This window comes from Canis aureus, chromosome 9, assembly GCF_053574225.1.
Source record: "Canis aureus isolate CA01 chromosome 9, VMU_Caureus_v.1.0, whole genome shotgun sequence".
In the NCBI taxonomy this organism is placed as follows: domain Eukaryota; kingdom Metazoa; phylum Chordata; class Mammalia; order Carnivora; family Canidae; genus Canis; species Canis aureus.
Window position 1 is genome coordinate 26,200,137 of NC_135619.1, and position 26,299 is coordinate 26,226,435.

A 26,299-nucleotide genomic window follows, 5' to 3' on the forward strand; every position below is an offset into this window, starting at 1 on the left:
CTGTTTCTGCCTCAGATGTCTAGTCAAGGCTATTTACTCACAAATGTATTGTTGGAGAGTGTTTGTCTATCTATAACTTTTTTTATTCAACAAAGGGACTGGGTCTGGGTTTTACAGTTGTGTTGGCATATAGAACAGTGGATAGTAATGGTAGCAGGAACTTGAAATCAAATATAATTAGGAGAATGGAAGCCCTGGGAGTTGGCAGAAATCTTGAAGAAGGTCTCAAAGTGGAATTTGAACAAATCTTACCTCATTGCAGGAAGCTTGACTCCAGCTGACTTCTGACTTAAGGCAAAGCTAGAGATTTAATTTTTTTGAGCTACCCCATATAGAGATGATGAATAATAGAGGACTTCTTGGTGGGAGAATATCAGAGAAAAAAGTCTGTACTTTAGTAATTATTCCAGATAGAAGAGAGAGATAGTAGATTTAGTAATGACAATGAAAGCCTGAGATGTTAGATGAGAACCAGTGTCACCTGTTGTGACGATGTATGCTGTTTTCTCACCCAAATCCATGTTTCCATTTCTTATTTACAAACTATTTAAAAACTTTTTTTAAAAAGATCTTATTTATTTGAGAGAGAGAGAGAGAGCATGAGTGGGAGGGAGGAGGAACAGGGAGAGGGAGAAGTACACACTCCATGGAGCAAGGAGTTCAGTGGGGGGCTCTATTCCCAGACTCCAAGATCATGACCTGAGTTGAAGGCAGACACGTAACTGACTGAGCCACCCAGGTGCCTCTACAAACCCTGATTTTTATTACATGGCTAGAATATTGTATTCCCTATCCTCCCTGTATAGCAAGGCTTGGCTCAGTTCTTGCCAATAGGTGTATGTAGAAGAAGTTGGATGGAAGTTGTTGACAGAATGAGAAGATGCTCTGAAAGTGTACAGGCAGCTGGGATGAATCCTTTTTGTTTACCCTTTTTTCTTTTGTCTCCAGGAAGTTGGAAATACAATGATGGCTGAAGCTTCAGCAGTCGTTTTAGACTATGGAATGCCCTCGAGGATGGGTAATAATTGCTGGAATGATAGAAGAAAATAGTGAGAATCTTAGGCTTCTTATTTCCAGAATTCTTTTATATGAAACAAAAATAAATGATTTTTCTTATTTAAGCCACGGCTAATTTAGGTTTTTTGTTTACGGCAATTAATTGCCATGTAATCCTGGCAGCCACCATTTATGGAGCCCTATTATATCTAAGGAACAATGCTAAGAACTTTATACTATTAGCTCGATTAATCATCACAGTAATCCTGTGACATAGGTGCTATTATTTTTTCAGAATTAATAGATGAGGAAAATGAGACTTAGAAGGGTCATGTGAATTACCTGAGATCACCTAGCTAGTGTGTAGTTTCAAACTTATTTGTCTGACTTTAAAGTTTAGGTATTATTTACTCCAACATAGTGTCAGATGGGGATAAAACTTAATTGAAGTTCTGAGAGTCTTATTTGAAACTACTGTGTTTCTCTAAACTTAGCACTTTATCATTGACCAACTATACTTCTCTGGTCTGTCTTCTTTCACACATGGTTTTGACAAATCCCCATCCCACCTAAGACCTTATCCACTGCAGCTATGCTACAGCCCAGCATGATGTTTAAATCCTGCCAGAATCTGCTTTGTACAGTTCTCTATGAGAGCAATCCCGAGGCAGGGTGAGAGCTGTGTTCTCAGAGGGCATGTCTTTGTTCAAAATCGAAAGGAGGTAGCAGCTGGCCTAAAATTATGACTGGCAACTGGTCTCAGGCTTATTATGGTTGCCCTGATGCTTTCTCAGATTCACTGAAATGTTTTTCCTCTGAGAACAAAGCTTCCAGAAACTCAAAACACCTGTATTAACTGGTGACCTAAAAGGAGCACTTACCTGCTAACTTCCTGGCTGATTTTCAAGTAGCTTGGCAGGACCTTCCTGCTGTTACTAGGCTTCTGTAAGAATTAATTATTCTGGATAGCTAGGCCGATTTCAACAGAAACTACCTCATTTTAAAAATCTGTCTTTTGAAATTTTCTAATAACCATTAAGAGCCCATTAGCAAAATTGTAAGGAAAATAAGAAAGTAAGACTAGTAAAGGCATTATCCCAATCACCCCTACTGAAGATACAGCAGCATGCATTAATTTATGTCAATGTTTTTGTTTTATAATTATTTTAGGTGACAGAGATGAAAGAGCTTAAAATATTTTTATTCATGTGTGTGATTGGGAGTGGAGTATGAGAGAGCAAGTATGAATGGAAAGGATTATTTAAATATTTTATTCAAAATTATGGGAATAGCTACCATTTACTGAGTGCCTTTTAAGTGTCAGATGCCACATGAAGTACTTCTCTCATTTAATACAATCTCCTCTCCAGTCCCTATGATGTGGAGCACAGTTTGTAAATATGATGATGTTCAGAGATATTGAGTGACTTGCCAAAGGTCACACAGTGGGAATTTATATAGAGATCTATCTGTGTCCAAAGTATATGCTTTTTCTGTTTTATTATTCTATGGCGAAAAGCATTAAGTGTTATGGGATATTTTAAACAGAGATTTGCTTTACAGAAGAACTTAAGCAATACAGAAAACTCAAGTGCTGCTTATAAACAGCCCTCAATGTCTAGTTTGAAGTTTTTAGATCCCATATTCTTTTCTTTCCTGCAGCTTTCCTTTGACCATTTTATATATACTAGAAGAAATAATGCAGTTAATTAATTCTGTTCATTATTAACTGCCTTGGCAAAAGTTTAGATGAAGGAGGAGATGGAAATGAACTTTATTATTTTTCAATTTCATTTAATGGTACATTACCATGATTTCTTGAATTGACTTTAGTTTTTTTTTTAAATCTCAAAATTGTTCTCATTTAGCAAGTGAATACAGTATTGTTTTTAGAAATAAGAAAACTAAATTATATTTGCCTATAATAGATTATAACTATTCTAATAGTCACATAAAGAAATAATGTAAATCCTTAGAGCAACCAGCTTCATTTGTTACTTTGAGGAAGACCAAAAGCTACAAAATAGTAGTCATGGCTCTGCAAGACCTTAGTGTGGTAGGGTCTCAACCGAGTGGCGTATTGGTGTACTTGATAGACTCTCTGGCTATGTATACAGTTGGTGCTTAAACTCCTTACAGTAGCTGTAAGATTTTATCACTGTTAGCAGTAACTAACATCATGCAGTATACTATAAAGTTTCTGCTTAAAGGAAATTTAACATTTGCTAAGTTTTACATGAAAGCAATACAATGTTGACTATTTTAGTAGCCAATGAAATATACAATATATACGCTTATCATCTACTCTCTGTGGAAATTTTGAATCACAGATGAATATTATTATTTAATTTCCATTTTGTATATCTTTCTAGCTAATGATGTTTGGAGAAATTAATAAGTAAATTGAGTTTCTCTCTTTACATTTGAATAAAATATTTTTCAGATTCCTTTATGGGTTGTATATTGACTACAAGTTAATACTAACTTTTAGGAAATGGTACAATAAATTGATTATTCAATGTGTGTGGGTCATTTGTTTCTTTGGTAACACATAAAGAGAAAGTATTAAATATTTACAAAGTGATTGAAAAGATTAAATAATCTAACTACTAATTTGGTGCTGATAGTATTTATGGGTGAATGTGTAGGAAAAGGAGAGTTTATATATAGACTCAGACTCTGGCTTATCTGTTCTCAACTCATCCAATAGCTTTTCTAGAGTTGGGGTATAAGCAGGAAACATGAACTTCCATTGCAAAAGGAAAGTTTGTTTGCATCAGGAGCTTTCTTCATCCCTTCTCTCCAGGGTTTGTTTTTATTTGTTTGTTTGTTTCTTTATTTATAAAATATTTTATTTATTTATTCATGAGAGACAGAGACAGAGAGAGGCAGAGACATAGGCAGAGGGAGAATCAGGCTCCATGCAGGAAGCCTGATTGATGTGGGACTCGATTCTGGGACTCTGGGATCACACCCTGGGCCAAAGGTAGATGCTCAACGGCTGAGCTACCCAAGCGTCCCTCTCCAGGGTTTAGAACTAGAAATTACCAGGGTAACTTCAGTCAAGTTCCAGTGATAAGGACAGGAAATAGAACAAAGAAATAAAATGGCCTCTAACAGTCCTAATCAAGCAAGCCTAACACAAAGGACCAAATGCAAAAGAGCACTGGTTTTCAGTGTGTGTGTGTGTGTGTGTGTGTTTGTGTCCAAAACCAGTTACTCTAGCATGGTGGTTCTCAAACTTTGCCATACATAAGAATCTCCTGGAGGGATAGTAAGCACAGATGTTTGGGGCCCACATCCAGTTTCTGATTCAATAAGTCTAAAGTGGTGTCTAAGAGTTTTTATTTTCAACCAGTTCCTAGGTGATGCTGCTGCTATTGGTTCAGGGACTGCACTTTGAAAATCATTGCACCCACCACACAGATAAGGGGTTTCTGTGAACCCAGAGTGCTGTGACTATGTGGGGAATTATGGGGCTTTGGCAGGAAGCCAGCCCAGAAAGGGCATTGCTGGAACAGTGGACAGCTTCTTTTGAACTCGACCTGATATCTTTTGTAGCTGTACTATGAGGCAGTGAAAAGCAGTAGTGGCAGACTTGTACCTTTACCTTTTAATCTCTCTTTACCTGAAGTTTGGAAGCAGGACTAACTAGAGTAGCGACACTATTCTGAATCATTCCTGGAAGTTTTGAATATTCTCATTGCCCAGCTTGTAATAAACATTTTAGAAAATGTACCTACTTTTATTTCTATTATCTTAGTTTATAAAAGTGAACTTATACAATATATCTGTATATTTTCATTACTACTAAAACATTTTTACTTTATTATTCATTATTACTTTATTATATCACTAAAACATATTTATTATTCAATAAAGTACTTATTCACTTTACAAAATCATATTTTCATAATACTAAACCATAGGTAGGGTGACTATTAAATATGTTGAATAGAAAACGAGGATGTGGGGATCCCTGGGTGGCTCAGTGGTTTGGCGCCTGCCTTTGGCCCAGGGCGCGATCCTGGAGTCCCGGGATCGAGTACCGCATCAGGCTCCCTGCATGGAGCCTGCTCCTCCCTCTGCCTGTGTCTCTGCCTCTCTCTCTCTCTCTCTCTCTGGGTCTATCATGAATAAATAAATAAATCTTAAAAAAAAAAAAAAGAAAAGAAAAGGATGTTCTGAGAAATTGAAGGTTTTTCCCCCAACCCTTGCTCCATCCTGAAATGTGACTTTTTTTGCATTGCATGTCCAGGAGATGGCAGGAAGTATAATGTTTCAAGTTTCCAAAAAGTAATATTAAGTAAGAAGTCAAAACAGGGAAATGAAGCGAAGCAGAGTGCCCCACCCCCCAGACACCGATTTGCTATTTGTTTTTTTCTTTTCTTTTTTTCTTTTCCATTGAAGAAAAACATGTCTTGTGGGCATAGAGTGAATGGGAGTGTACATTCCAGGGGTGGGGAGGCTAGTAATGGGAGTATATCAGGCATGCCACCCATTTATGTATACTTTGATGTCACTGGCTTAGTAAATCATTCTTTATATATGTCATACCTGGTACCATATGTTTAAAACAAATTAGTTTATGCATATTAAAATTCTTTCCTAGGCTTATACATCTATCTAAATAGAAATATAATGTAAAAAGTTTATTTGATAGACTACAAATTGCTACAGACTTTCAACCTTTGTCTTTTTTCTTCCTCTTTACTTGCTGAACCAGTTTATTCTTCCCATTATTTTCTCTCTTAGATTTACTTCATTTTATAGTAAGATGTTCACTCAGTTAACAGTATGGTGTCTTTCTTATATATTTTTTATCTATTTATACCTATCTGCTTTAGTTATCTACCCTGAATTAGAGCAAAAATGACTTTTTCCTCTAGAAAGCTGAATGCTTCTCTTTAACTTTCACATAGCTTTAATTTTATCCACTTATTATTAGTCTCTGTGGATTTTGTCTCATGACAGAAACAACACAGAAGCATTTTTGGCATTGTTTTCTTCATTGATATGACATAGTATTCAACAATATAAAAAAATGTTCATTCAGCATTTAATAGATTAACTTTGTTTTAGTGACTACCAGCAAAAGTTCTACACAACTACATAATTTAAAGAAATTGTTGGAATGGAAATCTTTGAAAATGTTGATCTTATCAAAGTTCTTATAAGATTACAGAAACTTTACAAGGCATGACATATTAAAGTCTCAACAAAGATTTTGTCCTAACATGTTTCTAAAAACCTTTATAGGCTTCATTTCTGCCCATATACATATTCTGATGGGAACAGAATCAGACTCTTTATTTGTGTTATATCACCACAAAGGTGGAACAGTTTAGTGGATCTGTGAAATGTTGATTTTTCTAATTAATTAATTTTATGAAAGGCCAGAGAGTTTAAAAAGAGGAAAACAATTGCTTTGCATTTCTGGGTTAGGTTAGTTCGCACTACCTGTGGTCTTTGGAAATTTAGGTGTAGAATAAAAGAAGTAATATAATTAATTTATAATTCTTATAAGAGAACATCAAGATACTGCTACTCATATTTTCCACTAATCTTTCTGTAACTCAGAGGCTCATACTGAGAAGTGCAGGGTAGCTATACTGCCCTGCAGAGCCATCCCTTCCACATTTCATATCCCTTCCTCATACTTGTAGGATTGCTTGTCCCTGCCTAGTAGGAACAGCTTCAAGCTGGACCTCCAGATAGAAAACTCCAACAGGGTTTAATTATGTAGGTAAACTGCTTTGCTTGATTGTGCACCTGGAAAATTTAAGAAGAAGAATAACTTAAAAGTGAATTAAATGTAGGACAGAGGCATTATCATTTCCCAACAGCTTACAACTGAACCTGAGCTAGAGTAAGTTTCTTGCTCCTTTATGTCACCGAACAAAGTCAGAAAATTACTTAAAGCCCTAAAAAGATCTTTTGGGTAGGGGAAGGTGATCACACAGAGTGGGCAAATTCTGCTCCTGTTTATGCTAATTTATTTTACAATCTTCAACTTCCTATGGGAGAATATGGTTCAAAGAAACAGAAGAAACATAGAGGAGGAGGAGGCAAATAGCTATAGTTGCAGAGGAAGGGAGAGGAGGAGCTTTTGGTGGAGACATGACATTGAAGCTGGATCTTGAAGAGTAAGTTCTTCAGTAGAGAAGATGCTTCAGGCAGAGGGCACAACTTGCACAAGAGTAGAAATCAACATGGCTGTGTGGTGACTGCTGTGTGCGTATGTGCACACATGTAGCTAGGGAGCAAGAGGTAGAGCTGGAAGGGTAGGCAGGGCATGGAATAATAAAGGTCTCTTCCAAGTTGCAAGGCAACTTGGATGCTGATCTAGGCCTATGATTACAGACAGTGCTCCAAAAGCCTTTTCAGGGCTTTGGGACTCATCCTCATTTCAGCCAGGATTAATTTACATATTTTATAAATTTGGGTTCTTCTTGGTCTCTAGATTAAACAAAGTGTCCTGCAGCTATCTTATTCACCCTCGATGGTTATGTTTTTCTTGCCATTTTTGGCATAGTCTTTTCGTTTTTTGACATGTAGCCTATAAAACTATAGGCCATTGTATTAGTCTATGAATTTTATATATTTATTTTGCTTGCTTCACTCCCTGCTCTCCTCCTGAAGATAATTTACAATTTAATAGCCAGGATAATGTCATGTAAAGGCTCTAGTCCTGTTGGCCTATTTTCCCTTTTAGGTTTGCATGCTGTAGAATTTTGAATTTTTTCTCTGAACTTTAAAATTCTTATCTTACTACATTCTAGACTTATATCAAGCCATCTAACTCACCTTTTTTTTCCCCCTGGTTATTGTAAGCCTCCAGGTGACAGGAACCCTCCCTTGAATCCTAAGATTCCCATTACTTTTGCTTTACTAACCAATTCTTTTTTGGTCTTAAGTCCCAAGGTGTTTCTTTAACCTTCTTAGTGCCCAAATTATGAAGACCTGTGTGTCAGAAGCTTTGTTTGAACAAAATGACAGACAAGAATTAATTGAGGTCCTTAGTATGACTGTGTCTATTTTGTGACCTGTCTTAGTAGCACATTCTAGAGGTGACTCAGGAATGTTACAATTTCATAATACTTTTCATTTCTTTCCTCCCACAAATTTGTACCAAAATGTTTATCTTCATTAATTGACTTCTACTGCACTTACCTTCTACCCACATAGAGAGTCCTTTATTTTATTTTTATTTTGTTATTATTATTTTTTTATTGGAGTTCAATTTGCCAGCATATAGCATAACACCCAGGGCTCATCCCGCCAAGTGCCCCCCTCATTGCCCATCAGCCAGTCATCCCAAACCCCCTTCCACTTCCCCTTCCACTACTCCTTGTTCATTTCCCAGAGTTAGGCGTCTCTCATGTTTTGTCACCCTCACTGATATTTTCACTCATTTTTTCTCCTTTGCCTTTATTCCCTTTCACTAATTTTTATATTCCCCAAATGAATGAGACCATATAATGTTTGTCCTTTTCTGATTGACTTATTTCACTCAGCATAATACCCTCCAGGTCCCTCCATTTTGAAGCAAATAGTGGGTAGTTGTCGTTTCTAATGGCTGAGTAATATTCCATTGTATTCATAGATCACAGCTTCTTTATCCATTCATCTTTCGATGGACACTGAGGCTCCTTCCACAGTTTGGCTATTGTGGACATTGCTGCTATAAACATTGGTGTGCAGGTGTCCCTGCGTTTCACTGCATCTGTATCTTTGGGGTAAATCCCCAGCAGTGCAATTGCTGGGTTGTAGGGCAGGTCTATTTTTAACTCTTTGAGGAACCTCCACACAGTTTTCCAGAGTGGCTGCACCAGTTCACATTCCCACCAAAAGTGCAAGAGGGTTCCCCTTTCTCCACATCCTCTTCAACATTTGTTGTATCCTGTCTTGTTAATTTTCCCCATTCTCACTGGTGTGAGGTGGTATCTCATTGTGGTTTTGATTTGTATTTCCCTGATGGCCAGTGATGCGCAGCATTTCCTCATGTGCTTGTTGGCCATGTCTATGTCTTCTTTGGTGAAATTTCTGTTCGTGTCTTTTACCCATTTCATGATTGGATTGTTTATTTCTTTGCTGTTGAGTTTAATAAGTTATTTATAGATCTTGGATACTAGCCCTTTATCTGATACGTCATTTGCAAATATCTTCTCCCATTCTGTAGGTTGTCTTTTAGTTTTGTTGACTATTTCTTTTGCTGTGCAGAAGCTTCTTATCTTGATGAAGTCCCAATAATTCATTTTTGCTTTTGTTTCTTTTGCTTCGTGGATGTATCTTGCAAGAAGTTACTGTGGCTGAGTTAAAAAAGGGTGTTGCCTGTGTTCTCCTCTAGGATTTTGATGGAATCTTGTCTCACATTTAGGTCTTTCATCCATTTTGAGTTTATCTTTGTGTATGGTGCAAGAGAGTGGTCTAGTTTCATTCTTCTGAATGTGGATGTCCAATTTTCCCAGCACCATTTACTGAAGAGACTGTCTTTTTTCCAGTGGATAGTCTTTCCTCCTTTGTCGAATATTAGTTGACCATAAAGTTCAGGGTCCACTTCTGGATGCTCTATTCTGTTCCATTGATCTATGTGTCTGTCTTTGTGCCAGTACCACACTGTCTTGATGACCACAGCTTGGTAGTACAACCTGAAATCTGACATTGTGATGCCCCCAGCTATGGTTTTCTTTTTTGATATTCCCCTGGCTATTCGGGGTCTTTTCTGATTCCACACAAATCTTAAGATGATTTGTTCCAACTAGAGAGTCCTTTAAAAAAATAGGGTAGTTTTCTCTTATTGTTACAACTGAAATTAAGCTTATCCAGCAACTATCAATAATACCTACATGATCATGGTTATTATTGATATTATATATTTAAGCTTGATGTTAATTCAGTTCAATATAGTTTATTTTTAGGGTTCTACATAGTTACATGGTTATGTTAACATCATACATTGCATTTCTGATCTTTAAATTTTTTTTCTTATTGTAATGGTTGAACATCTGCTTGCCAGTTAGGCTTTCTAGCAGGCTGATGAGAGAGACATGTTGGGCAGATAGAACTTTCATCATTTCTCAGTAACACTCAGAATAATTGTGTACTCTATGTGCAGTGGTAACCATTCATGATGTGTAAGCCAAGAGATTTCTTTTAAGAGTGGCAGGGAATATGAGGAAGAAAAAGTGGAAAAGTGTGCTAACCTTGCAGTCATTGGGGATTTAGCAAGTTGGTGCACAATAAAACTTGAATAATCTTTCCCCTCATAGATCACAATTTGAGGATATTATCAGATTAAGACACATAATTGTACTCATCATTGTAAAACAAAGATCATAGTGAGTGTATTTGGAGAGAAATGAAAAGAATGACATGGTATTATTTAATTTTTTCTGGATAGTAATGCACAGTTTGCTTTTGATGTTATGAATGGATTCTGTTAGGTTGGTTCTGTAACTACAGATGACCATTAATTGCTATTTAATTTACAGGGAGCCTGAAAACTCAATTTATTTAAGCAAGTGAAATGATGTAAATTTTTCATGGTAGATCATTAGTTCAATATTCTAGTTTTATGCTTTTGAGGATCATGACAAGTTTACCTTTAGAGATAGGTGTCATCTCAATAGATTTCATTCTTCTCTGTGAATCTACTTTTCCACTTTGTTAATGGTTCTAATGTTAATGCTCAAGGGACAGAGTGTTATTATTTCATTAGCATTATTTCAATGCTATTGATTTTGTTTTACACAGTGGTTTTGGTTCTTTTGCTTATCACTTCTTGAGAATATTGGTTCATTCCCAGTGCTGTTTGGGGAACTGAATGAGGAAGGTTTGTAACAAAGACTGATGCCAAAATATTTAGTAATTAAAAGATGTCTTTGGCTAATGCCATCCATGCTACAGCTTTTCTTATTTCAATACTTGTTTTTCTTGATAACTATGATCATAGAAATGAGATATTGACCTCTTTATTTTGGAAGATAAGAGAATGTTACATTATTGGAGGTGGAATTGAAACATGGTTACCTTAGGTGTGAGATTTATAGTGTGTATATCCCCTGGATTATAGGCAGTCAAAAGGTTATCTACTATAAAAACTGTTTAAGATTATAAGTAGTTCTACTGAAAGTTAAATTAATGGATTTTTTGGGGGTACATTTTATATAGAACCCAGAATTTGAGTACCTGAAGCTTAGAAAGGAGAAGGAAAAATGACAAAAAGAAGGCTAAAAGCTTTTGTCGTGCATACCAGAAATCAAATGTAAATTTAAGTTAAAAGAGACTTACATAATAAAAAGTCTCTTTTAAAAACCAGTTATAAAACAAAAGACATTTTCTCAAATCTCTTGCTTTTTGATATTTCAGTCTAATAAAAACTACATTGAAACTTCTGATACAGATTCAGTTTGCATGGACAAGATCATGAGCACTCTTCAGGCTAGTATGGGACGGGGCTTCCACCTAGTTCCCAGGTTTTGTTTATATCTCTTAAATCATATTCCAGTGACCTTTGAATGCTAGAATTCCTCTAATTCAGCTTTTCTCTGTGTGTGTGTGTGTGTGTGTGTGTGTATGTATATATATATATATATATATATATATATATATATATATAATTAGAACCTGCTTTATTCGCTAAGGTGAATGGATGGAAACCTTCCATAAGAGGTGAACCCTGTAAAGTTTGTCATCTGGTAAAAGCATGACAAAGCTTTCTGATGGTACTAAAGAGAAATACATGAATAAAAATACAACTACTGCTTGAGCTTTTCCTGCAGATGGCACTGGTGTTACTTAGATAAGAAACATTTTGTGTTCAGCAGCTTTTAGTTCATTGTGCACAATGGAAAGGCTCATATGTACTAGGAAATTAAGTAAATGTCTTGCAGTTAGTAGTCACTTATCTGTGCATGATTGAACCCCAGCATAGCTCAACTGGTCATTTTGGAGGTCTACTTTTCAATTAATGCATCACATGACAAAATCCAATAGAGTACTCTTTTTGACCAGGGAAAGGGTCTACTACTAAAAGCACATTTCAAACTTCAGGCCCATCCTCCCAGTTGCATCTACAAGAAAAATCCAGCCTTGTCTGAAAATGCATAAATAACAAGGAGTTTAGAGGGAGGTTATATGATTTTTTAAAGTAAAGAATCCTAGGAGATTTATTCTGAAAATGTTAAGAAATTCAACAAAGACTTATTGAACGCTTATTTGAGGCAACGATTGTACCAGACTGTTATGGAGAGTTCAAAACTAAGTATAACATGCATCTTCTCAGGTCTCTCCAGCTAATTGCAAAAATAGATATTTGCATAAATATGTGAGGTATAAATGTGTAGGTCCATTCAGGCCATTATAATAAAATACCACTGATGGGTAGCTTATAAAGAACAGAAATTTATTTCTCATAGTTCTGGAGGTTGGAAGTCTGAGATTAAGCTGTCATTATGGTCAGGTGAGGGTTCTCTTCTAGGTCACAGACTTCTTGTTATATCCTCACGTAGTAGAACGGGCTAAGGGTCTCTTGGGAGCCCCCTTTATAAAGCACCAATCCCATTCTTGAAGATTCCACTCTTATGACTTAAGCATGTCCCAAAGGCTCCACTTCTAATTCCACCCTCTTTAGAAGTTAGGATTTCAACATATGAATTTTATAGGTACACAAACATTCAGGCCGTAGCATACAAATTAGTTTTATAAGTGCAATAGGAATAGGGAAGGAAAGAGTAAGGAAGGAATGTTGAAGTGGACTTGAGGTGGACCATGAAAGGAGGGCCTGCCTTCAGCTAAATGTGAAATGGGAAGGAGCAAAATAGAATTCCCAGTGAGAGAACTGTAACAGCAAAGCAGTGAGCAAAGCAGATTTAGAGAATGGTGTTCTTTTTGGATTTATTGATTTATTCAAGGACTGATATTTTCTATGCTCTGTATTAGGTGCTCTAAAACCTAACTGTATGCCACTTTTGTCTCAGTTAAGGCTTCTATAACAAATATACCATAGACTCAGTGACTTAAACAATAAACATTTATATCTCACAGTTCTGGAGGCTGGGAAGTCCACAGTCAAGGTGTTGGCAGATCCCATGTCTGGTGAGAACCTGCCTGCTGGTTTGCAGATCTTCTCATTATATCCTCATAGTTGAGATCAGAGAGAAAAGAAGAAAGCTTTTTTATATATATATTTTTTTATAAGAACACTACCTTTAGGGGATCCCTGGGTGGCTCAGCGGTTTAGCACCTGCCTTTGGCCCAGGGCGCGATCCTGGAGTCCCGGGATCAAGTCCCACATCGGGCTCCTGGCATGGAGCCTGCTTCTCCCTCTGCCTGTGTCTCTACCTCTTTCTCTCTCTCTCTATCATGAATAAATAAATAAATATTAAGAAAAGAACACTACCTTTATTGATAAGAGTTTCTCCCTCATGAGCTAATTATCTCCCAAAAGCCTTACCTCTAAATACCATCACAGTGAGAATTAGGCTTCAATATATGAGTTCTGGGGGGACACAAACATTTAGTCTGTAGAGACGTTTTAGTTCAGTGCTCTTGGGTTTTTTGAACTCTTTGTGCCTTTGTTTCCAATCAGTAAAATGGGGTAAGAGTATTTACCTGAAAGGGTTTCTGAGGGTATTAAGTGAGCAAACACATATATAGTACCTAGCCATAGTAATAAATATTGCTTTAATCATAAAAATAAATGTTAGATGTTATTTGTGTTTTATGCTAGTGATTCTCTAAGAAGAATTCTAATTCTCTCAGAAAACTTAGAATTAAGTATCCTTACAATTTAACATACAAGAAAATGTAGGCTTAGAAAAATTAATTAACTTGCTAAAGATAATACAGGGTACTTTCTTTAAAAATGGAAGTATAACTGACAGTTTAAAATTGTATATATTTAAGGTGTATAATTTGATGATTTGATATACATATACAGTGTATTTGAAATAGTCACTATAATCAAGCTAATTAACATGTCCATTGGTACAAGCTGCATTTGAAACAAGGCTAAACCTATTCTTTTTTCTTCTTCACCATTCACTTTTTCATAATTAAGTTGATTGTAATCAGTCTCAGTGGTGAGTGGATGGCAAGAAGCTACAGTAGGATTTAGAGATTGTAGAGACTCAGAGTTGAGGCTTCTGATGCTTGGTTGAGGGTTTAAACTTTGTTATGCAATGGAAAATAATTTATGGGCTATCATGGACATTGCCTGTCTCCCTTGGAAATAATGAAAGCCAGTTGAAGTCTTCAGAAATCAATTAAGTGAGGTTGAAGGGTAATTTAAGAAAAAATTATTCCAATACCAAATGTTCAACAGCCATTCCTTTATCATTTGGGGTTCTGGTCTAGGTGAATGTTCTTAAGATATCAGGCTGGTCTTATCCAGGGATATAGTCAAGAGATCTGAACATGAGAGAATATTTAACTTTTAGATAGAGGCTGAGGTAGAAGATTAATCTGAGTGGTTAGGGGAGAACCAGGAGATATTTTGAGAGCCATCGATTCAGATAATAGGAAATGTTCAGCAAAGAACAAAGTGTTGACTTCTGTAAGTGATTGAGCAAGCAAAAGACCTAACATGATTAGACTTCCTGAATAAGTGAACATCTGTAACAGTTGGCAGAACAGATTTAGTCCAGTGTTGGGGTTTCAAACTGATGGGTGAAGTAAAGGGAGATTGAGAACAGTAAGTGCGGACAAGTATAGATTAGACTGATAAGAACAAAGTTTGGAGATAACAGAAAGATAGTTGTAACTTAAGAGAGAAGCATTATTACCCAAGGGGAAGTAATATCACTGAGGATTTTCCTTTATTAGAGAGAAGGGAGAATGGTAGTAATTCAGGGGATAACATAGCAAAAGAGACTAAAAAGGGACAGCTGGAGAAGGAGAAGAGCAAACAATTGGTTATTTTTGGATGAGTATGAACATGATGGTCACAAGAGCATCAGAGGAGTGATGAGTAATGTCAAGTGCAGAAGAGAAATCAACTAAGGTATCAGTGGAGGAAAGAAAACAGAAGCTGTGTGGAGAAACTTCTTTTGAAGAGCTTGAGGTGCCTAGTTCTGAAAAGAGATGAAACCTCAGAGGTGATGGTTTTTTTGTTTGTTTTTGTTTTTAAGGATAGGAATGTGTATATAGTTTTTAAGGAAGATGCCAATAAAACTGAAGCCAGAGGAAGAGATTAAATGATGAAGTAAGGTCAGAGAATGATAATCAAGAATCAGGGAAGGTTTAGTCATCCAGTGCAATGAAGATTGGAAAAGAGAAGAGTGACATGGATATGTTTATGAACAAAGGTAGAGTATTGAAGGAGCTTTTTTTTTTTTTCTTCACAGAGGAAATTGAGTGACCAGGGACTATGAAATACACTCTGAATTCTCATATATAACACATTAAACCCTGACTGATTCCCTAGCTTTCATCTCCTGCTCCTTTCAGATTCAACACAACACCATCTAGAACTCTTACCATGCTATTTATATACTGTGTTTTTACATGTGATGCTCCCTCTATTAGAAAGTTCTTCAGATAATTTAACACCACTTCACCAGTTCTTCAGATGCCTCTGCTGTTCAAGCAGAGTTTAATGTCTCTCTTGCCTCTTGAGCTCTATAAAACTCTCCCAAACAGACTTTATTAGATTGTCAGCACCTTAGGAACAGGGACCATTTTCCAGTTACCTTATTGTTTCTAGCTGCTGGCACACAGTAGTTGCTCAATCAATATTTGTTGAATTTAATATATTTTCCAAACAACACATTTGTGTGTTTTTAAAAGTATTTTGTTAGCAGTTGGAGATGATTCCAATATATATACTTCCAATTTATAAATCTAAATTAGAGGCAGATTTGATTTTAAAACTGGTGGAAATGGTAATTTACTGGCTAAATCACTTTTAGGTGCATACTGTCTTCGTTTGACTCATGTGTAGCTGCCATTTTGTGTGGATCATGGGACATTAAGTGGTGTTAAATTATCAAGGGCAGAATTTAATTTCTGAATCTAAAACTTAGGCTTGCCAGAACTATGTTCAATAGATACCTATCAAATAGCTAGTAGATTTTATTAAATAAATAGACGTGCATACTCTTTATGGGTAGACTGTCTTTTTTTAGGAAGTCATTTTACATCCCTCTGTCTCATTTACTTCTCTCTCAGTGAAGTGATTCCATCTGTTAACTTCTTTTCTACAATATAGTTCAGAATTGATCAGGTTACATTTGATTAGTAATTTTTACTTACAGAAGAAAAGTACTATATAAATAATTATTCAGCCAAAGGAAAAGTTCTTAGTCATGTGCTGGCCTTTCCCGTGGATGACTACACATGGATAATACCCGCACGAATCATCTTTGTATGCAGTCCTTTAATAAATAATATAACAGGTGCTTTTGTTTTGATTTAAATTAATATGCATGTATTGTCTCTGTTCTTTAAATGATCAGTTCTCTCTTCTCTCTTATTTAGATCACTTTAGATGCTTCCATCTCCCTTCTTCCATAGTTTGTTCTACTTCTCATCTCAGTCCAAGATATTACTTCCTGATCTTTGTATTTCCTTCCTCAGCTCATAGAGTTTCTCACCACCTGGAGTGCAAACACTGTCAACATGTATTGATGGCTTTCATATTATGTGTTGACAGTGCTACTACTCAGGAGTGGGGATGTGGTCAAAAAGACAGATATGACTGTTTATCTTTTCCAGAGTATATTGCTGATAAGAAACATTCACAGGAGACTTTTCTGTTCTTGTTCTCAAGGTAACTTTGGTGTGTACACCTCACTTTTTTTCCCCAAACATATACTTTTGCTAAGTTTCTGAAAGCTTTGCTTGATATCATATCCTAGTGTTTTGCTTCTGTGAGTTTTACTTAGCAGGCATGCAAAGAAATAGTGGTGTTGACATTATCTATCTTATTTAGAATATTTTATCCAGAGCCCAATCTACTGTGTAATTTAATTTAATTTAATTTAATTTTTTTGTAATTTAATTTTAAATAATAAGTTGAATACAAATGGAAATAGTGTCCTGTCTTATGAAATATTTCCTGGAGCCCCTTTCTTGAGATTGCTGTGACTATCAAAGTACACTATTACAGAAACATAACCTTATGTACCACTCCATGTTTGAATGTGCATTGGGAGGGCAGGATCCAAGATAAAATGCAGTCACATTGTATTTTAAGTTTTTCAACCATAAAAAATTATGTCTGTAATGTGATTTTATATAAAGATTGTACCATGATATTAAATAAAATTGATTTCTTAATTAATATATATAAATACAATTACTGCTGTATTCAGACTATAGAGATCATGAGCAAAGAAAAATGGATTAAATTGACTAAGCATGAATAAAGTAGGAAAAAGTAGCATAGAATTAGAGGAAAATAAAGGAGAATATGTTTACAATCTTTAGTTGAAATAATTATAAGACACACTGTAGAATATTTAGCAGAATAAATAAATATAATCATATTGAAGTTTTAAAACTTTTGTTTAAATTGGACACTATAAAGTCAAGACAAGCACTACTGAAAAAAACATTTACAACTTCTTTATCTCTTCACTTTCTTATTCATTCTTCCAGCAAACATTTATTGAACATACAATATGTGCCAGATGCTGTTTTAGGCCCTGGGGATCTAACAGTGAACAAAGCAGATAAAAAAATCTTCTGCCATCACAGAGTTTACAGTGGATCATATTCAAAATATATAAAGAACTCCTCCAAACAACACAGCACAAAAACACAACAGGAAAATGAGCAGAGGAAATGAGTAGGTAATTCAAAGATAAAGTGCATAGAACCAATGAACATTGCATGTCCTAAAACCTCATTGTACCTCTTAAGTACAAATTAAAACAATGAGATAGTAAATGTTCCTCAGAAAATTGTAAACAATTAAGAAAGATTGAAAATCCAATGGCAGTGGTGTTGGGCATAGGATAGTTTCAAGCATTTTGGTATTCAGGTAAGTTAGTAGTCCTTTCAGGAAACAATCTGGTAGAACCTTCCACGCAACACCTCCCAAGTATGTATCTACTATGTACTGAATGTTAGTGTGTCTACAAAATTCAGATCTTGAGATTTTTGCTTCTAATGTGATGATATTAGGAAATGGGGACTTATGGAAGTAATTAGGGTTAGATGAAGTCATGAGGGTGGATCCTTTCAAAGAAAGACATGAGGGAGCTTACTTTCTTTGTCTCTGCTATATGACGTCACAATGAGAAACATGCTCTCTGGGATCCCTGGGTGGCGCAGCGGTTTGGTGCCTGCCTTGGCCCAGGGCGCAATCCTGGAGACTCGGGATCGAGTCCCACGTCGGGCTCCCGGTGCATGGAGCCTGCTTCTCCCTCTGCCTGTGTCTCTGCCTCTCTCTCTCTCTCTCTGTGTGTGACTATCATAAATAAATAAATAAATAAATAAATAAATAAATAAATAAATAAATAAGAAACATGCTCTCTGCAAGCCATGAAGAAAACTCTCACCAGAACCTCACAAGATAGCACCCTGATCTCAGACTTCCAGCCTCCAGAATTGTGGCAGAATAAATTTCTCTTCTTTAAGCCACTAGTCTATAGTATTTTGTTACGGCAGTCTGGGCTAATATAATATCCTAGGGAAAAAAATAGTGTATAGTCATGTTCATTGAGTTTTATGGCATTTTTTCCAATGGTAAAAAATGGAAGATGACCAACCAGAAAACAATAAACAAAATGACAGTAAATACATACCTATCAATAATTACTTTAAATGTAAATGGTTTAAATACTCTAATAAAAAGACATAAGGTGGCTAAATAGCTAAAAATCAAGACTCATTATATACTGGCGACAAGAAACTGAAGACCTAAAGACAAATGTAGACTGAAATTGAGGGAATGGAAAAAGGTATTTCATGCACATGGCTGTGAAAAAAAAGCTGGTGGAGCAATACTCATATCAGACAAAATAGACTTTAAAACAAAGACTGTAACAAAACAAAGAAGGGTATTACCTAATGATAAAAGGATGAATTCAAGAAGATATAGCATTCATAAATATTTATTCACCCATTACAGGAGCACCTAAATATATAAAGTAAATATTGATAGACACAAATTGACAGTAATATTAAAAATGGAGGATGCATGAGGGAAGATGAATAGATGGACCACAAAGAATTTTTGTGACACTGAAAATACTGTGTATGATATTAAAGTGGATACATGCCTTTATATATTTGTCCAAACCCATAGAATGTGCAACACCAAAGAGTAAACTCTAATGTAAACTATGAAATTTGGGTGCCAATTATGTGGCAGGGTAAATTAATCAATCATAAGACATATACCATTCTGCTGCAGAATGTTGAGAATAGGGGACACTATGCATGTGTAGGGGAAGGGAGTATAAGCAATATCTCTGTGCCTTCTGCTCAATGTCATTATGAACCTAAAACTGCTGTAAAAAAATCAAGTCTTTAAAAAAACAGGAGAGAATAAAACAAAACAAACAAAACAAAATGGAGGTAACTCAAATATCCATAGTGGGTGGATTTGTTAAAAGAGAATAAAATAACGCTGAACTGTTATAGCAGATCTCTATTACCGACATGAAAAGATTATTAAGAAAATAGTTAAGGAAAAAATATCATTGGTGTATAATTCTATTTATGTAAAATAAATATAAGTACACAAAGGTCACATAGGTCACATATTTTATATGTATATATGTATTTATGTATTTTATATGTGCATATATCAATACATATTAACAGTAAAGCTAACAGTGATTACTCATTTGGAAAGAAAAGGGGAATTGGATAGAAATCCAAGGAACATTTACCATTATTTGAAATTCTATGCAAGGATTAATTTAATAGTTATATAATTAAAATTATTTTAAATAAAAACAAATTCAGAAAACTAAAAAAAGTCAATGAACGAAAAAGAAAATTGGCAGCTGAGAGTAATATGGGGATTGAGTGCTCCAAAGTACAAGAACATAGTGCCTAGTCAAGTTTTTCTGATGTACAGATTATATATTGAAGAGTGAGAAGAAAAAAACCTGAAAAACTGTACTGGAAATGTTTGTGTAGGCTTTTTAGGGTTGGACTACAATGTGTGGATTAAGTGTAAAGCAGAAGTATGAGGTTATTGGACCTATATTTTATGAAGTTTTACCTGTTGTACAAGATACATTGGAGACTCTAGAAATGAGGGCTAATGTGTGTGTGTGTGAGAGAGAGAGAGAGAGAGAGAAAGAGAGAGTGAGAGAGACAAATTTATTACATCTTACAAAACAAACTTACAAATACACTACTAGTGGTCAAATAGAAATAACTGGACACACACATTTCTGTGTCCACATAATTTTTCCATCTACATAATTTTTCCATCTTGGCTACTGCTATATTTTATATACACTTAAGGAGAGACATTTCATTTATGTCCAATTATGCTTATTTCAAGATGTCAAAATTATTAGAAGTTAGCAACTTTTATTTAGTTTTCAAGAACACTTGTGCTTTTTTCAATTCCCTTGACTTCACATTCTTAAGAAACCATGAACCTTATATCAGGTCAAAAAGACAGATGATACCTACTTCAGCATCTATCTCAAGATATCTTTCTGACTTCTTTAACTAAAAAAGATGGGTATTGAGAAAGTCATCAGTCACTACTGCCTTTCCTCTACTGGTGATAGAGATGGAGTCAGTCAACCTGAGCACCTGCCTGATCAGAGGACTAAAAGGGACTTTTGACATGGGAACAAATTTCACAATATAGTTCTCCCTCCAGGATGCATCCTTATTTTAACTGTGAACTCTCCTTATTGTTTTTAAGAAGGAAGTTGATGTTTCTATCTCAGGGGAACTGTCTACTTTTTTCTATGCTGTTTTTCATCACCAACCCTTTTTAAGGTTATGTCTTATAATTTTAACACAAAACCGCATTTCCCAATTGCATTCTCACCTCCTATAACATGATTTTATACTTAATTAATTAATTAGTTGGTGCACAGTGTTACATTAGTTTTAGGCGTGTAACTTCGTGATTCAACATCTCTATTAGTTACGCCATGCTTGCCACAAGTGTAGCTGCCATCTCTCACCATATAAGGCTATTAGAGTATCATTGACTATATTCTGTTTGCTGTGCCTTTTATTCTCGTGACTTACTCATTCCATAACTGGAAGCTTGTATCTTCCAGTCCCCTTCACTCATTTTGCCCAATTCCTATAGCTTCCTCCCCTCTGGTAACCATAAGCTTGTTCTCTGTACTTATAGGTCTACTTCTGCTTTTTATTTATTTATTAATTTGTTTTTTAGATTCCACATATAAGTTAAATTATGTGTCTTTACATAATTTAAGACAAATTATTGTCTCTGTTTCACTTATCTCACTTAGTATTATACCCTATAGGTCCATCCATGTTGTTGTAAATGGTAAGATCTTATTTTTAATGGCTGAATAATATTTTATTGTGTATATATATTATATTTTCTTTATCCATTCATCCATTGATGGACATGTAGGTTGCTTCCATATCATGGCTATTATAAAGAAATAAGGCTGCAATAAATATAGAGGTGCATATATCTTTTCAAATTAATGTTTTCATTTTCTTTGGGTAAATACCCAGTGGTTGAACTATTGGATTATATGGTAGTTCCATTTTGAATATTTTGAGGAACCTACCTACTGTTATACACAGTGGCTATATCACTTTACATTTCCACCAACATTGCACAAGAGTTCTTTTTCACCACATCCATGCCAACACTTGTTTCTTGTCTTCTTGATTTTTTAGCTGTTCTAACAGGTGTGAGGTGATATGTCATTATGGTTTTGATTTGCATTTCTCTGATGATTAGTGATGTTGAGAATCTTTTCTTAGGTCTTTTTTGGCCATCTTTCCTTGGAGAAATGTTTGTTCATGTCTTCTGTCCATTTTTAATTGCATTATTTGCTTTTTGGTGTTGAGTTGTGGAATTCTTTATATATTTTGGACATTTATCCCTTACTGGATATATAATTTGCAAATATCTCCTCCCATTCAGCAGGTTGTGTTTTTGTTTTGTGGATGCTTCTCTTCACTGTGCAAAAGCATTTCATTTTCATATGTGAAAATATATGAATAGTTTATTTTTACTCGTTTCCTTTGCCTTAGGACACAGATCTAGAAAATGTTACTATGGCTGATGTCAGGGAAATTATTGCCTATGTTCTTTTCTAGGATTTTTATGGTTTCAGGTGGCACATTTAGGTCTTTAATCCATTTTGGGTCTATTTATGTGTACAATGTAAAGAAGTGGTCCAGTTTCATTCTTTTTCATGTAGCTCCCAGTTTTCCTGGCACCACTTATTGAAAAGACTGTCTTTTGCCCATTGTATATTCTTGTCTATGTTGTCTTAGGGTAATAGGCCATATAAAAGTGGGTTTATTTTCTGGGCTCTGTATTCTTTTCAATTGACTTATGTATCTTTTTGTGTTAGTACCATACTGTTTTGAATTTGACAGCCTTGTGGTATATGTTGAAATCCAGAACTGTGATCACTCCATCTTTGTTCTTTTTTCTCAACATTGCTTTGGCTATACAGGGTCTTTTATAATTCTATACAAATTTTAGAATTATTTGTTCTAGTTTTGTGAAAAACACTGTTGGTATTTTGATTGGGATTGCATTGAGTAGTATGAATATTTTAATAATATTAATTCTTTCAGTCCATGAACATGAAATATCTTTCTATTTATTTGTGTCATCTTTAATTTATTTCATCAGTATTTTATGGCTTTCAGAGTACGGGTCTTTCACTTCCCTGGGTAAGTTTATCCACAAGACTTTTATCCTTTTTGGTGTAATTATAAATGTAGTTGTTTTCTTAATATCTCTTTCTGATACCTTGTTATTAGTATATAGAAACACCACTGATTTCTGGGTGTTAATTTTGTGTCTTGAAACTTTTCTGAATTCATTTGTTACTTTTAGTTTTTTTTGATGGAATCTTTAGGGTTTTCTATGTATAGTAATATGTCATCTGCAAAGAATGACAGTTTTACTTCTTCCTTGCCAATATGGATGCCTCTTATTTCTTTTTGCTTTTTCTCTAAGATCAGGAACAAGACAAGGATGTCTACTCTCACCAATTTTATTCAACATAGTACTGAAAGTCCTAGCCATAGCAATCAGACTAAAGCCTGATGTTAAAAGTTAAAAAGGGAAAAAGAAATCTGTTTTCTGTAGCACATATTTGCTGCTACATACTTGCCAAGTTTTCAAAAGTGAAATTAAATTGGGGATGGTAAATGAAAATAGTGTTCTATTGATCTTTTTTTCAAGTTCACTTAATTTTCCTTCTCCTCTCCATTATCAGCCTCCTACCTCCAACAATACCAGTTCCTGCTGCTCACACTGTATTTAATTGGACAGACATTTGTTCAGTGCCTACTAAATGCAAGTCCCAGTGTAAGAGCGCTGTCCTGTCTTAATTATAGTTGGCAATCCACATTTAAAAACATTAAAAAAGGAAAGCAATACAGTGGCCAAGAGTTCTTAAGCATAGGATACTTTCATCCAACAAATACTGAACACTAGGTACTATGGACACAAACATGCTTTAGATGGCAACTCTGCCTTTGAGGGGCTCAGGTATACAGGGAAGCCTAAAAGTAAACATGCCATTTTAATACAATATCATAAGTGCTGTAACAGAGGTTTTTAAAGATTCTGCATGAGTTCAGAATAAAAGTAGACTCAATTCATGTGGAGAGAGATCAAGGAAGGCATCATAAAGGAGATGACACTCAAATGACCAAGGAAAAGTGCAATGAAAAGGGAGAAAAGGCTATTCCAAGCAGTGTGCGTGTCATGTGTCAAAGTAGAGAAAAGGAAAACATTTATTACTTAGGGAAAAGAAAATTGTTCAGTGTAGTTAGAAAATAGAGGTAATAGAGGGGAGTTTGGGGAAAAACTGGGGATGTGGAAGGGCTGAGTGAGGTACTCTGCTGGTGGGAATGACATCACTGTTTTTAATGTTTTACATATATGTTCTCTAACATTTACTTATCGCAAAAATTCTGAGTATTATTACCCCCATTTTACACAAAAGAAATCTAAGCCCAGATAAAGTAAAAACAAAACCAAAAATATCTCAAGTTATGTAGACAGAAAATGGCAGAGGCAAGATTTGAATTTAGGTATAACCCGGCCTTAAACTTTGTATTTTGATTCATGGAAGAGAGGACAGTAAAGGGAAGTCTACTTGTGAAGAGGCTTGTATGCAGTGGAAATTTAAATTTTTTGTACATGTAGTAGGAAGCCAAAGAAACATTTTAAGTAATAGGATGAATAGTCTATCATATAAAAAGAGGAAAACATGGTTTTTCCAGGATTTCTTTTGCTAACATTAGTCCTATACAGTCATTGGTATTAGTTAAAGATTTTACTAAAGTCATATAATTGGGCAGGAACAAAATATAATTAAGTTGTTCTATGGTAAGTAGATGTAGTCATCTACATAGAACTAAACTAAAATTATCATTTAATTTAGGAAAGCACCCTGGAAAGGACAAAAAAACTAAAGCTAGCTGACTGCATGATTTTCAGTATGAATATTCTCAGCTCCTTGAAATTTAAATGAATTCAGAACAGAGACCAACTCAAATAAATGTGTAAAAGCACTGCTTCTGTAATTATTTAGGGTTAATGTCAACACAAGATCCAAATAAGCCCAGTATGATATAATGACTGTCTTAGCCAGGTTTTTCAGACTTGGTGATAAATTCAAAATCTGTATAAATTTAAAGCAATCTATATAAATTTGTTAGCATCAGATGGAAATCAGTAATTACTTCCTTATATGTACTGATTTTTATCTGAAACAAAAGGCATACTATAATCTCTTGTGCTATAGGAAATAAAGTATAAATCAAGAAGGGTCCCTATATTAGGCCCTATGATGTCCTTGAACTATGTACAGAGAAATTCAATTGATGTTAAAAGCATAATGGTCTGTTATGTGACAAATGCCTTTCTTTTCTTTCTTTCTCTCTTTCTTTCTTTCTTTCTTTCTTTCTTTCTTTCTTTCTTTCTTTCTTTCTCTTTCTTTCTTTTTTCTTTTTCTTTCTTCTCTTTCTTCACTTTCTTTTCAATAAGTGAAACCATTGATAAGATTGATACATTAATCTTTTCATATTATCCTCTATTGCAAAGTATGTATGTTATAAAGGAAATCTTAAAATATAAATTGACTTGAAAATAATTTTTTCAAAATGCAAAAGTGAGGAAATAATACGTTTTTTCTCTGAATTTCAGATGATGATTGTAGGTTGAGTAGACTCATTCAAGCTGATTCTTCTACTTTGAAATCTGAGTCTTCCACTTACTAACTAGGTGATCTGAACAAGTTAACAGCTCTGAGGTTGAGTTTCCCCAACTGGAGAATGGGAATGAAATTCCTTTCCTTTTAGACCTGGTAAGAAGGTTAAATGTGTTAATGTGTAGGGGATGGTAGAAGCTCAGTTCATGCATGGATGCTCCCCACCTCCCTGTTTATGGAAGGCCATCTGGTTGCTATCAAAATATGCAGTCTTCTGAGAAATATATTTGTTTGTCCAAAACAAACTAAAGATGATTATAGGTGTGAATCTTAGACTTTATCTGAATATTCAAATACTGTTTCATATTCATACTACTTATTCGAAAGTCAGAGTTCTGATGCTTCTTCCTTCTTTGAAGCAGTTACAGTTTATCAAGAGATTTTTAAAAAGATAACAGCTGGACAGGTGGTCTGCTCACGAAGAGATCCTTACATGACACATGACTTATGAAGATGCCTTCTTTACTCCCCAAATCTAGTTTGAGATTCTTGTTATGTATAGACAGCTTGTCTAATTGCCAATCTACAAGAATAAAACAATCTTACTGTCACCCTTATGACAGTTTTGAAACCAAGCCAAAAATGTTTCAAAGATGCCCAGGATAACTCTGCCGAGAACTAGGATGAAGGTCTGTCTTTTTCTTTAAATTTATTTATTTTTTCCCTTGCAGCTGACTTGGGGATCTGCAATTTACTGGTTGCCATGGAAATGAGTCACATGTGTGAGTTCCCGTGGCAAAAATGCCATCCTGTGAATGGTGAATATTCACGGTGGCACCAGGCTGGATCATCTCTGCTGAGAATAGTCCAGCTCTAAAATGACCAGAATCTTAGTAGTCATAGCTGTAGCAAAGGGCACTGTTTAAGTGAGTTAAAAAACAATTGCCTAATAAATTTTTCTACTGACTGGAATGGGCCTG

The 26,299-nt window shown here is 35.2% G+C and overlaps 1 long non-coding RNA gene across 1 annotated transcript in view; it reads left to right on the forward strand.

Annotated features, from left to right (window-relative positions):
* Window positions 1-420: 420 nt before the first annotated feature.
* Window positions 421-26,299, forward strand: part of LOC144320071 (uncharacterized) — a 52,245-nt gene continuing 26,366 nt past the window's right edge. Inside the window, exons 1-2 of the long non-coding RNA XR_013385656.1 lie at window positions 421-1,018; window positions 25,316-25,475. This is a non-coding gene — a long non-coding RNA (uncharacterized LOC144320071). The remainder of the gene's footprint in view (window positions 1,019-25,315; window positions 25,476-26,299) is intronic.